This window comes from Budorcas taxicolor, chromosome 14 (genome assembly GCF_023091745.1).
Source record: "Budorcas taxicolor isolate Tak-1 chromosome 14, Takin1.1, whole genome shotgun sequence".
Classification (NCBI taxonomy): Eukaryota; Metazoa; Chordata; class Mammalia; order Artiodactyla; family Bovidae; genus Budorcas; species Budorcas taxicolor.
In genome coordinates, this window is record NC_068923.1 from 58,231,259 (window position 1) to 58,247,266 (window position 16,008).

Consider the following 16,008-nt stretch of genomic DNA (forward strand, 5'->3'; position numbering starts at 1 on the left):
AATAATATAATCAATCTGATTTTGGTATTGATCATCTGGTGATGTCCATGTGTAGAGTCTTCTCTTGTGTTGTTGGAAGATGGTGTTTGCCATGACCAGTGTGTTCTCCTGGCAATACTCTATTAGCCTTTGTCCTGCTTCATTCTGTACTCCAAGGCCAAATTTGCCTGTTACTCCAGGTGTTTCTTGACTTCCCACTTTGGCATTCTAGTCCCCTACAATGAAAAGGACATCTTTCTGGGTGTTAGTTCTAGAAGGTCTTATAGGTCTTCATAGAACCATTCAACTTCAGCTTCTTCAGAGTTACTGGTTGGGGCATAGACTTGGATTACTGATATTGAATGGTTTGCCTTGGAAACGAACAGATCATTCTGTTTTTTTTTTTTTTTTTTTGAAACTGCATCCAAGTTCTACATTTTGGACTCTTGTTGACTATGATGGCTACTCCATTTCTTCTGAGGGATTCCTGGCCGCAGTAGAGATATAATGGCCATCTGAGTTAAATTCACCTATTCCAGTCCATTTTAGTTCACTGATTCATAGAATGTTAATGTTCACTCTTGTCATCTCCTGTTTGACCACTTCCAATTTGTCTTGATTCGTGGACCTGACATTCCAGGTTCCTATGCAATATTGCTCTTTACAGCATTGGACCTTGCTTCTATCACCAGTCACATCCACAACTGGGTGTTGTTTTTGCTTTGGCTCCATCTCTTCATTCTTTCTGGAGTTCTTCATTCTTTCTCCACTGATCTCCAGTAGCATATTGGGTACCTACTGACCTGGGGAATTCATCTTTCAGTGTCCTGTCTTTTTGCCTTTTCATACTATTCATGGGGTTCTCAAGGCAAGAATACTGAAGTGGTTTTCCATTCCCTTTTCCAGTGGACCACATTTTGTCTGAACTCTCCACCATGACCCATCCGTCTTGGGTGGCCCTACACAGCACGGCTCATAGTTTCATTGAGCTAGAGAAGGCTGTGGTCCATGTGATCAGATTGGTTCATTTTCTGTGATTGTGGTTTTCGGTCTGTCTGCTCCCTGATGGAGAGGTTAAGAGGTTTATGGATAGCGTCTGCGTGGTGCAGGAATGCCTACGAGGAGATACCCCATGTCCAAGGTTGCCCTGAGGTTGTTACTATTAATTCTGTAGCTAAAAGAGGCTGCATGCAAGCTAGATAACCTCCTGTGTTGATCTAGATAGGATGAGTATACATGCTGACTCTGATAACCCCACCCACCTAACTGCCCAATTCTATTAATCTCCATATTAAGCAACCCCCACATTGATTTATGGATGTTACTGCCAGAAATGGAACTTACCAGTCATGATTCACATAACTATACTCTGTGGAGAATCCAATGGACAGAGCAGCCTGTCAGGCTACAGTCCATAGGATCACAGAGTTGGATACAACTGAAGTGATTTATGATCTGAGCCACAGTCAGCTCCTGGTCTTGTTTTTGTTGACTGTATAGAGCTTCTCCATCTTTGGCTGCAAAGAATATAATCAATCTGATTTTGGTGTTGACCATCTGGTGATGTCTATGTGTAGAGTCTTCTCTTGTGTTGTTGGAAGAGGGTGTTTGCTATGACCAGTGCATTTTCTTGGCAAAACTCTTATTAGTCTTTGCCCTGCTTCATTCCGTATTCCAAGGCCAAATTTGCCTGTTACTCCAGGTGTTTCTTGACTTCCTACTTTTGCATTCCAGTCCCCTACAATGAAAAGGACATCTTTTTTGGGTGTTAGTTCTGAAAGGTCTTGTAGGTCTTCATAGAACCGTTCAACCTCAGCTTCTTCAGCGTTACTGGTTGGGGCATAGACTTGGATTACGGTGATATTGAATGGTTTGCCTTGGAGACGAACAGAGATCATTCTGTCATTTTTGAGATTGCATCCAAGTACTGCATTTCGGACTCTTTTGCTGACCATGATGGGTACACCATTTTTTCTGGGGGATTCCTGCCCGCAGTAGTGGATATAATGGTCATCTGGGTAAATTCACCCATTCCAGTCCATTTTAGTTCACTGATTCATAGAATGTCGACTTTCACTCTTGCCATCTCTTGTTTGACCACTTCCAATTTGCCTTGATTCATGGACCTGACATTCCAGATTCCTATGCAATAGTGCTCTTTACAGCATCAGACCTTGCTTCTTTCCACATCCACAGCTGGGTATTGTGTTTGCTTTGGCTCCATCTCTTTCTAGAGTTATTTCTCCACTGATCTCCAGTAGCATATTGGGCACCTACTGACCTGGGGAGTTCCTCTTTCAGTATCCTATCATTTTGCCTTTTCATACTGTTCATGGTGTTCTCCAGGCAAGAATACTGAAGTGCTTTGCCATTCCCTTCTCCAATGGACCACATTCTGTCAGACCTCTCCACCATGACCCGCCCGTCTTTGGTTACCCCACAGGTATGGCTTAGTATCATTGAGTTAGACAAGGCTGTGGTCCTAGTGTGATTAGATTGACTAGTTTTCTGTGAGTATGGTTTCAGTGTATCTGCCCTCTGATGCCCTCTTGCAACACCTACCATCTTACTTGGGTTTCTCTTACCTTGGGCGTGGGACATCTCTTTACGGTTGCTCCAGCAAGGCACAGCCACTGCTCCTTACCTTGAATGAGGGGTGTCTCCTCACTGCCACCCTTCCTGATCTTCAACGTGGGATGGCTCCTCTAGGCCCTCCTGAACCCAGGCAGCCACTGCTCCTTGGATGTGGGTTGACTCCTCCCGGCCGCTGCCCCTGGCCTTGGGCATCAGGTGGCTTCTCTTGGCCGTTCCTGCGCCGTCACAGCCTGGCACTCTCAGCTTCTGCCCCTGACCTTGGACGTGGGTTAGCTCTTCTAGGCCGCGCTTAGTGCGCCGGCCAGTTGCAGCCGCCTGCACTTAGTGTAGGAGACAGGGATCAAGACCATCCCCATGGAAAGAAATGCAAAAGCAGAATGGCTGTCTGGGGAGGCCTTACAAATAGCTTGAAAAGAAGAGAAGCAAAAAGCAAAGGAGAAAAGGAAAGATATAAGCATCTGAATGCAGAGTTCCAAAGAATAGCAAGAAGAGATAAGAAAGCCTTCTTCAGTGATCAATGCAAAGAAATTGAGGAAAACGACAGAATGGGAAAGGCTAGAGATCTCTTCAAGAAAATTAGAGATACCAAGGGAACATTTCATGCAAAAATGGGCTCAATCAAGGACAGAAATGGTATGGACCTAACAGAAGCAGAAGATATTAAGAAGAGGTGGCAGGAATACACAGAAGAACTGTACAAAAAAGATCTTCATGACCAAGATGATCACGATGGTGTGATCACTCATCTAGAGCCACACATCCTGGAATGTGAAGTCAAGTGGGCCTTAGAAAGCATCACTACGAATAAAGCTAGTGGAGGTGATGGAATTCCAGTTGAGCTATTTCAAATCCTGAAGGATGATGCTGTGAAAGTGCTGCACTCAATATGCCAGCAAATTTGGAAAACTCAGCAGTGGCCACAGGACTGGAAAGTGTCTGTTTTCATTCCAATCCCAAAGAAAGGCAATGCCAAAGGATGCTCAAACTTCTGCACAATTGCACTCATCTCACATGCTAGTAAAGTAATGCTCAAAATTCTCCAAGCCAGGCTTCAGCAATACGTGAACCGTGAACTCCCTGATGTTCAAGCTGGTTTTAGAAAAGGCAGAGGAAGCAGAGATCAAATGGCCAACATCCGCTCGATCATGGAGAAAGCAAGAGAGTTCCAGAAAAACATCTATTTCTGCTTTCTTGACTATGCCAAAGCCTTTGACTCTGTGGATCACAATGAATTGTGGAAAATTCTGAAAGAGATGGGAATACCAGACCACCTGACCTGCCTCTTGAGAAATCTGTATGCAGGTCAGGAAGCAACAGTTAGAACTGGACGTGGAACAACAGACTGGTTCCAAATAGGAAAAGGAGTGCGTCAAGGCTGTACATTGTCACCCTGCTTATTTAACTTCTATGCAGAGTACATCATGAGAAACACTGGACTGGAAGTAACACAAGCTGGAATCAGGATTGCCAGGAGAAATATCAATAACCCAGATATGCAGATGACACCACCCTTATGGCAGAAAGTGAAGAGGAACTAAAAAGCCTCTTGATGAAAGTGAAAGAGGAGAGTGACAAAGTTGGCTTAAAGCTCAACATTCAGAAAACGAAGATCATGGCATCCAGTCCCATCACTTCATGGGAAATAGATGGGGAAACAGTGGAAACAGTGTCAGACTTTCTGTTTTGGGGCTCCAAAATCACTGCAGATGGTGACTGCAGCCATGAAATTAAAAGACACTTACTCCTTGGAGGAAAAGTTATGACCAACCTAGATAGCATATTGAAAAGCAGAGACATTACTTTGCCGACTAAGGTCCGTCTAGTCAAGGCTATGGTTTTTCCAGTAGTCATGTATGGATGTGAGAGTTGGACTGTGAAGTAGGCTGAGCGCCGAAGAATTGATGCTTTTGAACTGTGGTGTTGGAGAAGACTCTTGAGAGTCCCTTGGACTGCAAGGAGATCCAACCAGTCCATTCTGAAGGAGATCAGCCCGGGGATTTCTTTGGAAGGAATGATGCTAAAGCTGAAACTCCAGTACTTTGGCCACATCATGCGAAGAGTTGACTCATTGGAAAAGACTTTGATGCTGGGAGGGATTGGGGGCAGGGGGAGAAGGGGACAACAGATTATGAGATGGCTGGATGGCATCACTGCCTTAATGGACGTGAGTCTGAGTGATCTCCAGGAGATGATGATGGACAGAGAGGCCTGGTGTGCTGCGATTCATGGGATTGCAAAGAGTCGGACACGACTGAGTGACTGAACCGAACCGAACCGAAGTGATTTAGCATGCATTCATAACCTAGGGAAGGCATTCACACCTTTGGAAAAATGAGATGGAAGTCTTAGAATTAAGTTTAATATACCTGTTTATTGGAACACTGAAAAAAATGTTTGAGATTGGAAAACTGGATGAGGCACTTAGATTTGATCCATTTACCCTGTCTTATCAAAGCCCTTTTTTTCCTAAGAGCAAGGGAGGGTAAATTCACACCATTGGGATGTGAAGGGTGTGGGACGAGTGGGATGCAAAGGACTGGGACAGGAAGCGCTCATTGGCTATCATAAGACACAACGATGTCTTATTTCATCATTAGATTTTATCTGCAGTTTCTGTTGTGTCAATTTAAAAAAAAATCCATTTTATTTAACATAATCATAATGTTTCAAATTATTTAACCTCTGTAATAATTGATATCGCAATGATGAACATTTTTTTAAAATTTGAAATAATCTAGTTTAACAGGTCAACATGAAGGCTATATCAAATGGACTTTGAGTTAATACCTTAGTATTACTACTTTCTAGCTGTGAATGTAAAGCAAATTATTTAGCCTCTTTTTTTGTTTGTTTTTGATAAAGATTTTTGGTAGCACTCTGCAGTATGTGGGACCTTGGTTACTCAACTGGGGACTGAAAGCCATACCCTCTGCATTGTAAAGCAGAGTCCTAACTCTGGACTGCCAGGGAATTCCCTATTTAACCTCTCTTTATGTCTCAGTTACCTTATCTGTAAAGTGAGGGTGATTATGCTGGTACCCACCTCACAGGGGTGTTGTGAGGATCAAAGGATAAGAGGCACTTGAACTAAGAACCATGTTTTGCACCTAGTAAATGTTCAACAAATGTTGATTATATTATTATTATTGGTATCCCAAAGTTCAACATACCTTTTGGCTCTGAACTGTACTTAGAGAAGGCTTCCCCAGAGGATCAGTGGTAAAGAGTCTACCTGCAGTGCAAGAGATAAAAGGGACTCGGGTTCTATCCCTGGGTGAGGAAGACACCCTGGAGGAGTAAATGGCAACCCACTCCAGTATTCTTGTCGGGAAAATCCCGTGAACAGAGGAAACTGGCAGGCTACAGTCCATAGGGTCCTGTAGTTCAGGAATGAAGGCGACTGGAAATCACTGTAGACTAACACATAAATTCTACCGCAGTAAGACAAAAACAACTTCTTTCCCAAATTACTTACAGAGATGATAATTTCACACAATCCCAGTGGTGTCAGTTGGTGGGAAAGAAGAGCTGCTGAGGTAGCCCATAGCTCTGGTTTCTGCTGAGAGCTGGACCACTAAGCTACAGAACTCTTCCTCTAAATTCGATGAAAATTTTCACTATGGCAAAGCATGAATCTACTCCAGCAGGACTTCAAGAGCTGGGATGAGAAGCGCAGGCAATAGTGTTTTCATCAAAGCTCAGCTGTGTGGAACGTGTGCCATTGACCTGACACTTCAAAACAAGACTATGGTGTTTTGGACTCCATCCAAATATGGTTCACTTCTCCAAGACCCCCAGTAGCATAAGGAAGAAATCACCATTCCTTCGCCTCCCCATCTTATACCCTTCTTGTAATTCACACAAAACACATGGCTGGATTAAGTCTTTACGGGTTTGGGGTACTGAAAGCACCACGATGCCATGCAGATCCACTGACCCCTAATACATCATTCAAAAATGGCCATGAAGTCTGTAAAAGGAAATTGTAGCATTTATTACCTTGAACTTGCATATTTACCTATCCACCATCATCAAGAGACCAAGGTTTCTGAGGACATCGATTAGTCCCCTTATCCATTTCTAGATCCTGGCTACCTAACTCAATGCCTTGCACATAGCAGCTATTGGAAAAAAAAAAAAGCTAAACATGTAAATGAATGAGAGAATGAATGACTTAATTTTATGGCAGCCTGTCTATAGAGTGGCTCTGACTTAGATAGGTAGGATGACTGTGTCATTTTAGTATCAGTTTAAGCAGGAAGTGGAATACTTTGGGGGAAAGCGTTCATTCCTCTTGGATGCTTGCATATATGTCTATACTCAATCACTAAGTCATGTCTGACTCTTTGTGACCTCATGGACTGTAGCCCACCAGGCTCCTCTCTCCAGGGGATTCCCCAGGTAAGAATACTGGAGTGGGTTGCCATTTCCTTCTCCAGTGGATCTTCCCGACCCAGGGATCAAACCTGGGTCTCCTGCATTGCAGGCTGCTGCTGCTACTGCTGCTAAGTCACTTCAGTCGTGTCCGACTCTGTGAGACCGCACAGATGGCAGCCCACCAGGCTCCCCTGCCCCTGGGATTCTCCAGGCAAGAACACTGGAGTGGGTTGCCATTTCCTTCTCCAGTGCAGGAAAGTGAAAAGTGTTGGACATGACATGACTGAGCATTGCAGGCAGACTCTTTATAGTCAGAGCCACCAGAAAAGTCCCTGAATATATGTCTGACTGCCCTCAAAAGTGAAAAAACAGAGTTCAGGGGTCTGGAAAGTTTCTTAGGCATTTTCCAGAAATACTCCAAAATCACAATTCTTGGGGAGAAAAGCTAACCTCACTGGTGCCTCCTGGCACAAGTGCTGAGGCTGCATACTAGTGACCAATTCCTAATGATGCCTCAAGTATTTTCTTGCTCATGATATCAATTTAAAGAGGTTGAAGCAAAATGGTGAAAAGCAATTGAACATTCTTAGGAGTGATTTGGAGTTTGAGAAGATTCTCTAAGATTAGAATCTCAGAACCTAGAGATTCTAAGGATTCCTGAGATGCTTAGGAATCCTAAGATTTCTTAAGGAGGTCACACTACAAAGGAAGAAAGTAAATGAGATCTAAACAGGAGAGAGGGGGACAGATGAGATGAATTAATCTTAGGTTGCAAAGTTTTATTTTTTGTGTAGCAATACACAGAGAAACTTACACATAGAATGTTAGAACTGACTGGAAACTTTGGGAAGATTTGATTCTGAATTCTTCATTCTGCAAATCAGGGGGCTGCAGCCAGGGTGTTTAAGCAAATTGTCCAGAGGGACTCAGGAGATTAGTGACAGAGTCAGGATTGTAAAGTGGGGTGCCCCGTTTCTAATTCCTGCTCTTTCCACTCTCCTAGCTGGCTGTCTAACCCTGGTTCAGAAGCAGAAGGCACTCCTGGGGTTATTTGGAAGAGCATTTGTCATCTGGCTGCCACACTCATGGGAGAGCCAGACCACTTGATGGTGGAAAAAGACGATGGAAATGCGAAATGTGAAGATGGAACTGCAGACTTTATACGGAAAACATGAACCAATGATGGTTTGAAATATTAAAAATAGGTTCAATTCAATTTAAATTCTATTGGACACCAGCTTAAGGGCTATAAACAAGATGTCTGGAAAAGTTTATGCAGTTATCTTCCTTTTTGCTGCATTAGGCAAATTAAAAGGACAGTCCCCATCCTCTGGGAACTTATTTAAAGGTTGAAAATATTGACTTTAATAAAGAAAATTGAATAAAATATAGACCAAACATTACTCCTATGATCTCTTGGCCTTGCCTTCTGTGATGTAGAACCAACAGCCCTGGGCTGGAAATGAAAGAATTGGATTATAATCCTATTTAAGCAATGGCTTCATTCATTTCACCAATACTCTGGGGTTCAGTGTATTTATCTGCAAAGTGAGATTTGATGAGATTCAGTATTGTATGTGTGTGTGTGTATATATATATATATATACACAAATTACGTGTGCATGCTTAGTCGTGTTTAACTGTTTGTTATCCTGTGGACTATAGCCTGCCAGGATGCTTGGTCCTCAGGATTTTTCAGGCAAGAATACTGGAGTGGGCTGCTACTTCCTTCTCCAGGAGATCTTCCCCACCCAAGGACTGAACCCATGTCTCCTGTGTCTCCTGCACTGCAGGCAGATTCTTTACCCACTGAGCCACCAGGGAAGCCCCACAGTATCTCTAACAGTCTTTGTCAAATTTAACATTCTAGACTGATCTTTTTTTTTTTTTATGACTAGACTTTCATCTATTAACCATTCACTATGCACCAGGTATTGTACAAGATGTTATGCATACCGAATGCTGAACAAGACCAGTATGATCCTGACCTTGTGAAACAGAGAGAGATAAGAAATAAACAAGAAACCGTAACTAGCTAACTTTTTAAGCTCTATGAGAGTCCCTTGGACTACAAGAAGATCCAACCAGTCCATCTTAAAGGAAATCAGTCCTGAATATTCATTGGAAGGACTAATGTTGAAGCTGAAACGCCAATACTTTGGCCACCTGATGCGAAGAGCTGACTCATTTGAAAAGATCCTGATGCTGGGAAAGATTGAAAGTGACAGGAGAAGTGGACGACAGAGGATGAGATGGTTGGATGGCACCACCGACTCGACGCACATGAGTTTCAGTAAACTCTGGGAGTTGGTGATGGACAGGGAGGCCTGGCGGGCTACAGTCCATGGGGTCTCAAAGAGTTGGATACGACTGAGGGACTGAACCAAACTGAACTGAATGACTAATATGAGAAGCAAAGCTGGATGAGAAAGTAACATCAAGGGTGGAAGATAGACTCCTTTGTGTCTTATCCATGGAGGGCCTCAAGTTTAAGATGAGCATTTAATTGCCAAAGGAAGAATGTTCCTAGCAAAGAAGGCTGCATATGTAAAGCCCTTGAGGTCAGAAAGAGCTTGCTATGTCTGAGGACCTGACAGAAAGTGGCTGTGGCTGGAAGATGGTGAACAAGGGGGAAAGAATGTTTGAAATGAGGACAGAGCAGGTCTTACAAGATCTGGCAGACTGTGGAAGGCAGTTTGCATCTTATCCCCCAGGCAGTAGGGAGCCACAGGAGACTTTAAAGCAGATGAGCTATGTGATTTAATTCATGTATCAGAAAGATGACTTTTGATTTTGCATAGAGAAGGTAGCTGGCCAGGGATGCAGAGGGAGATGGGGAGGAGGTGATTGCAGTAATTAAGTGAGGTGGTGGCTTGCATGAGAATTACACAGTGGAAATGAAAAAGAGGGAGTAGATTTAAGAGATGTTTTAGAGGTTATGTTGCAAGGACTTACTATTAGCGTGTGTCTGGTAGGTTTGCCGAAAAGAGAAGTCAAGGTCAAAGATGATTTGAGTATTTAAGTAGATGGTGGTGCCACTTACCTGGACAGGCTTCAGAAAAAAGAGGACTCAGGTGGGGACCAAAATTAGTAGCTCTGTTTGGTCTTGTCAACCTTGAGTTGCCTATTAGACATGTCCAGAGGCATACCGAACAGATAATTGGTTACATGAGCCTGGACTCAGAGGAATAGTCTGGGCAGAAGATGTATGCATTTTAGGAATGTCAGAATATGGCTTATAGCCAAGGTTATGAAGATACCCAGAGAAAGAATGAAAATAGGAGAGAATGTCCAAGATTGTGACGTAAGTGAAGGAGTATGCTGCAGAGGCTGAGAAAGAATGATCAGTGAGATAGACGGACTAAAAAGTCAAATAAGCAAGAAGACAATATTTCAAAGGGGGAAAAGTTGGCAGTGTTGAAAAATACTGAGAAAAAAAAAGAAGTTTGTTGATCCCTGATGTAGAAGAAAAATGAATTTACTTGGGTTTTATCTTCTTGAATAATAAGAGTAATTGTTAGGGAAAGCAGGTTAAAAAAGTAAATAACCCCCTCTGCCCCTTCGTTCACCCTCCCCCCATCAGTCTGGTAACAGGAAGAAATCACACCATCAACACAAATAAGTTAGCATGTTTCTTTAACAACAAAGGGACGTGACTTTTTATATAATCAAATGTGGTGTTTTAGTGACTTTTTGATAATACACAGTTTCGTGAATTTAAATTTCTTTCTTTCTGTATTTTTAGGACCAATCTCATCTTTAATAAGACGTTTTTAAAAAGGGGGGAGAATTCTTGAGAAAAAAAAAATTCCTGTTTTTACCATGTGATTTTCCACAAATGCAGCTGTAGAAAAGGGCTTGTCAGTTGAATAAAAGTCACATTTGATAGCGAGAGGGAAGAAGAAAAAGAGAGTAGAGATGAGCCTGCATGGGGAAGAGGGTGGCGAGAGATGAGTTAGTCTCGCTGAGCTGTCCGAAGCTATAACCTGTGGTAGAAAACCCAGCTGTGAGGTGGTGTCAGGTAGCCACAGGAGCAGTGGATAGAAGCCTGGAAGTGCATGGAAGAAGTGACTGGAAGACAGGGACAGAGGGGGGACAGCAAAGGGGACAATGGACATCCAGGGAAGTCTAAAGGAAAACCCTGGATCAAACAAGGCTTTGCAAACCTCAGTGGAAGTCAGCAGGGGCGGCTGGTGACCGAGAAACAGGTGTCTTACTCTGGATGCTAAGTTATTTTGATTCTTGGAGGCCACCAAACAGTGGGGGCAAGTGTGGAACCATACACTGACTGAGTTCACTTAGAAAGTGACTGGGAAAAATGCTTAAGTGACCGAATTTTCCTTGAAACTGCAAAAATCCAATCTGCTTTTGGTACCGTAAGTTTGGGACTGATACTAGGAAAAATACTTACATTTTTTGCATACTTGAGTTCTGTGGTTTGAAAATTTTAAAAACATTAACTGGAGTTGAAAGAGAGAGGGAAGAGTTTTTACGCTGTCAGTTATTCTCTCTAGAAAGGGAAAAATATTTTTCCCACATAAGTGATTTCATCTCCTAGACAGATTATTTCATTCTTTAATCATAATTGTCATTATACTTATCATGTATAGGACTTATTATGTGTGAAACATGATATAAAGGACTTTATGTGTATATTTCATTCAATTCCCACATTATTCTATAAGCTAAAAGGAATTACCATTTATCCATGAAAAACAAAGGTCTATATAATAATTTAAGTAGCACTAAGTAATTTTTCAAATGTCACATAACAGAATCCACTTGATCCCGAGGTCTTTCTTTCTAATCTCTCTTTCTAGTTTCCATTTCACCCAGTCAATAACTAATGATAATACTTTCCATTTAGTAAGACTGCTCTTGACAAGCACTGAGTTAACTGCTTTAAATATTTCATTTCCCTACTCTTTACATCAAGTTCATGTTTTATTATTATTTCCACTTAATGGGTGAACAAACTGAAGCCCATGGATGTCCCCCAACTAGGAAGCACTGCTGCTACTGCTGCTGCTAAGTCGCTTCAGTCGTGTCCAACTCTGTGCGACCCCATAGACGGCAGCCCACCAGGCAGGCTCCCCTGTCCCTGGGATTCTCCAGGCAATAACACTGGAGTGGGTTGCCATTTCCTTCTCCAATGCATGAAAGTGAAAAGTGAAAGTGAAGTCGCTCAGTCATGTCCTACTCTTCGTGACCCCGTGGACTGCAGCCTACCAGGCTCCTCCGTCTGTGGGATTCTCCAGGCAAGAGTACTGGAGTGGGGTGCCATTGCTGTCTCAAGCCAGGATTTAAACTTAAGTCTGTCTTCAAACTCCATGTTCTTAACTGTATTATCACACATTGCCACTCAGACACCTGAGAGTCAATGGCTCTTAGGTAATCTTTTCCCAGTAGTCACGTATGGACGTGAGAGTTGGACCATAAAGAAGGCTGAATGCCTAAAAACTGATGCTTTTGAACTGTGATATTGGAGAAGACTCTTGAGAGTCCCTTGGACTGCAAGGAGACCAAACCAGTCAATCTTAAGGGAAATCAATCCTGAATATTCATTGGAGAGACTGATGCTGAGGCTGAAGCTCCAATACTTTGGCCATCTGATAAAAAGAGTTGACTTACTGGGAAAGACCCTGATGCTGGGAAAGATTGAAGGCAGGAGGAGAAGGGGGCAACAGAGGATGAGATGGTTGGATGGCCTCATCGATTCAATGGACATGAGTTTGAGCAAGCTCCGGGAGATGGTGAAGGACAGGGAAGCCTGGTGTGTTGTAGTCCATGGGATCACAAAGAGTCGGACATGACTGAGCAACTAAACAACAACAACCATTTTAAACAAACTGCAAGAGTGGTGAAGAATCCTTTGCTTAGTCTATTAATTTAAAGGACATGTACTGGCCATCCACAAAAAAATCCCCTTCTTGAACACTTAGCCAACTTCCTTTGCAGTTGGGTGTGGCCAATAATAATGTGAGTGGACATGAAACATGCCATTTCCAGGCTTGGCCCACTAATCCAGTTATATTGCCCAACATGCCCTTTCGCCTTGATCTGACTGCGTTCAGATTTCAAGTGGAGCCTAACAGATGGAAGAACCACAGACAGGAGTAGCTAGGATCCCTGAATAACAGCCTGGAGCAGAATCATCTTCAGAGAACTGATAGCTACTCAGAACTGTTGGGGACAGTGGAGGAAGAGTTTTTATTGTATTGAACTGTTATGTTTTGGTTTATTTAATGTTTGCTACTGTATCTTAGCTTGCCCCCCAAAGTACGAATGGAAAAGGACATAGAAGGAGAAAAGGTAGCTGAAAGAAAGTAAAGGAGCTATATTAAAATCAGATAAAAAGCATTATAGAGAGATTACAATGGGCATGCTGCAACTATTTACAGTTTAGAGAGGGCATTTTTGACTGTTATGTGGTTGAATGGGAACAAGCCCAGCACAACAGTGGGGGCAGGAAGGTCAATTAAAAAGCTTCCGTAGCAACTCAGGAAATAAAGGATGGTGGACTGACCTAGACTGGTGGACAGATTTAGGCTAGTTTAAGATTATAGAGTCATCAGGTCTGGTGGCTGATTTTACATGGACTGAGAAAGGGGGAGGGGAGGACTCAAGGATGATACCTTTGTTTCTGGCTAGATGGTGGTCATGTCATTCCCAGATGTATGGAGGAAGGGCAAGTTGATGAGGTGGAGTAGAGGTGATGAGTTTGGCTTTTGATATGTTGCCAAAAGGAGCTTCAGGGAGAACTGAACATACCAATCCAGAGCTCAGGAGAGAGAAACACCATGGCAGGTCTCGCTACTGAATGTGTTTAACTGGTGATTAATACTAAGGGAGGAGATGAGATTTTCCCATATTTTGCATAATGAATACAATGTAAATGCCCCCTCCCCTCCACCCCTGCTCTCCCCTGCCCCCCAAACACATGCTCTTGCTACGGATTCACCAAAAAATAAAATGAAATCATCTTCTTCTCTATCTTCATTTCTTCCAAGAAAATTCAGCAGGTCTGAGCTCTCTTACTTCGAAGAGGTCAGTGAATTCTGTGTGTGTGCGTGTGTGTGTGTGTGTGCGTGCATGTGTGTGTGTGCGTGCTCACCCAGACAAGCACGCAAACGTGGGCTTGTGCATGCACAGTCTTTCAACATGATGAAACCGTGTTGTCAGAGAGACAATGGGGATACAGGCTGTGGTTTTCCTGGGTTCAAGCAGAGTCTGCTCAAAGCCAGGTCAGTAGTTTCATTCACTGTGAAGGTGGACAAGGGTAAAGAATTTGGAGGATTTCTGTTCATCATAATGCAATGAAGGTAGAAAGATCTCTGATGAGGGGAGGAGATTGTGCTGGTGCCAGGCTCATGGGAGCCTAGGTGAAGAGCTCTATGTCTGAAGGTGGCAAGAAGAACATGGCACTGCCTGCAAGACTACATACATTTGAATGGATGGATGGCAGTCTTTGGAAGGACGCAGTCACACAGGTTACTGCTTTGGACTGAAGCCCAAAAGCTTCTGTCACATTCATCCTGTACTTCATAAGTCTAGGTTCTGCTGCTGACAAAGAATAGGGTAGAGAACTTGCAAAAGTGATAATGGACAGTTTTGCTAATCTTTAGTAAGTGGCTACTCAAAATGGATTTAATTTGACTTTGTGGGGGTAATACAGTGACATTTCCCCCGCCTATATTTTTAATAAAACATGTTTCATATACATAAGGAATCTAGGGACCAAGAGGTTTAATATCTTTTCCAACATCACACAAGGTATGCTTCTGTCTTCTAGACTCAAGTTATTTCCACTAAGACAGGTTGAAAGCAAATTTAGAGCTTCCAATCCCTTATCCCCTTCTCCTTCCCCTGCTCTGCACATCTTTCTTACCAAAGCAAGTTACCTTTAACTTGAACAGGTGTGACCACTGGAGGGTATAACAGGGTTATGCACAAAAAAGACACTTCCATAGTCATAATAAATTCTCATGGAGACTAATATTGAATGAAATGCAATTCCTTTCTCTGGGGTTGTATTTTTTTATAATTATCCCAATTTCTTTCTTCGTTCTTGTTTTACCGAAAAGTGAAAGTGTTAGTTGTTCAGTCGTGCCTTTATCTGACTCTTGTGACCCCGTGGACTGTAGCTCTCCAGGCTCCTCTGTCCATGGAATTTTCCAGGCAAGAATACTGAAGTGGGTTGCCATTCCCTTCTCTAGGGAAACTTCCCGACCCAGGGATCGAACCCAGTCACCTGCATTGCAGAGGGATTCTTTACCATCTGAGTCACCAGGCAAGCTCTTTCTTTTTTAAATTGGAGTATAATTGCTTTACAATGTTGTGTTAGTTTCTGCTATACAATAACTACATTATACATATATTCCCTCCCTCTTAAGCCTCCCTCCCTAGGGGTGTACTTCTGATCCACAAAACTGATGTTTGCCAAAATTAGCTTCCTTTCTCTCTTGTTACCTTGAACGCCTCATGTATTTCAGCTCAACAGCCCGTCTCTGTACCAATCTGAATGATTCACGAAGCTGAAAGCATAGCTATATCCAGAGGTGGCCTGGGTGACCTGCATTTCATGGGCTGCTACATTAGAGCCAGCACGGTTCCCTGATTTTCTGTGATGCTCTCAACTGCCAGAGACTGATCGGAATGTGCAGTCGCTCATGGTAGAAGGGGAAACGTGTTTCTCATTCAGCAAGAATGCGGTTCCAACCACAGAGTTTACACCACGGTTACATTTGAAGTTCAACCCTAGAACTTTGTGGCAGTAAAATGGTCGTGATTTATAGGAAAATGTCACTCGGCTGTCTCCTCTATAAAAGCCTTTTACAACTCTCATTGAATATAAATCAGAATGTATGCAGCCAACAAAGTGATGGGTTTGGCATAACACTTCCAAGTCGAAAAGAAATGGACTAGAATGGTCTTGGCTTTTTACTGAGGACAGATATTACAGGAATTTATTACTGATCCAAAATCAATACTCTTGTCTTTAAAAATAGGTAGGAGTAAATTTACGTCTTGGGGAAATTCCAAATTAATTAAAGCTGT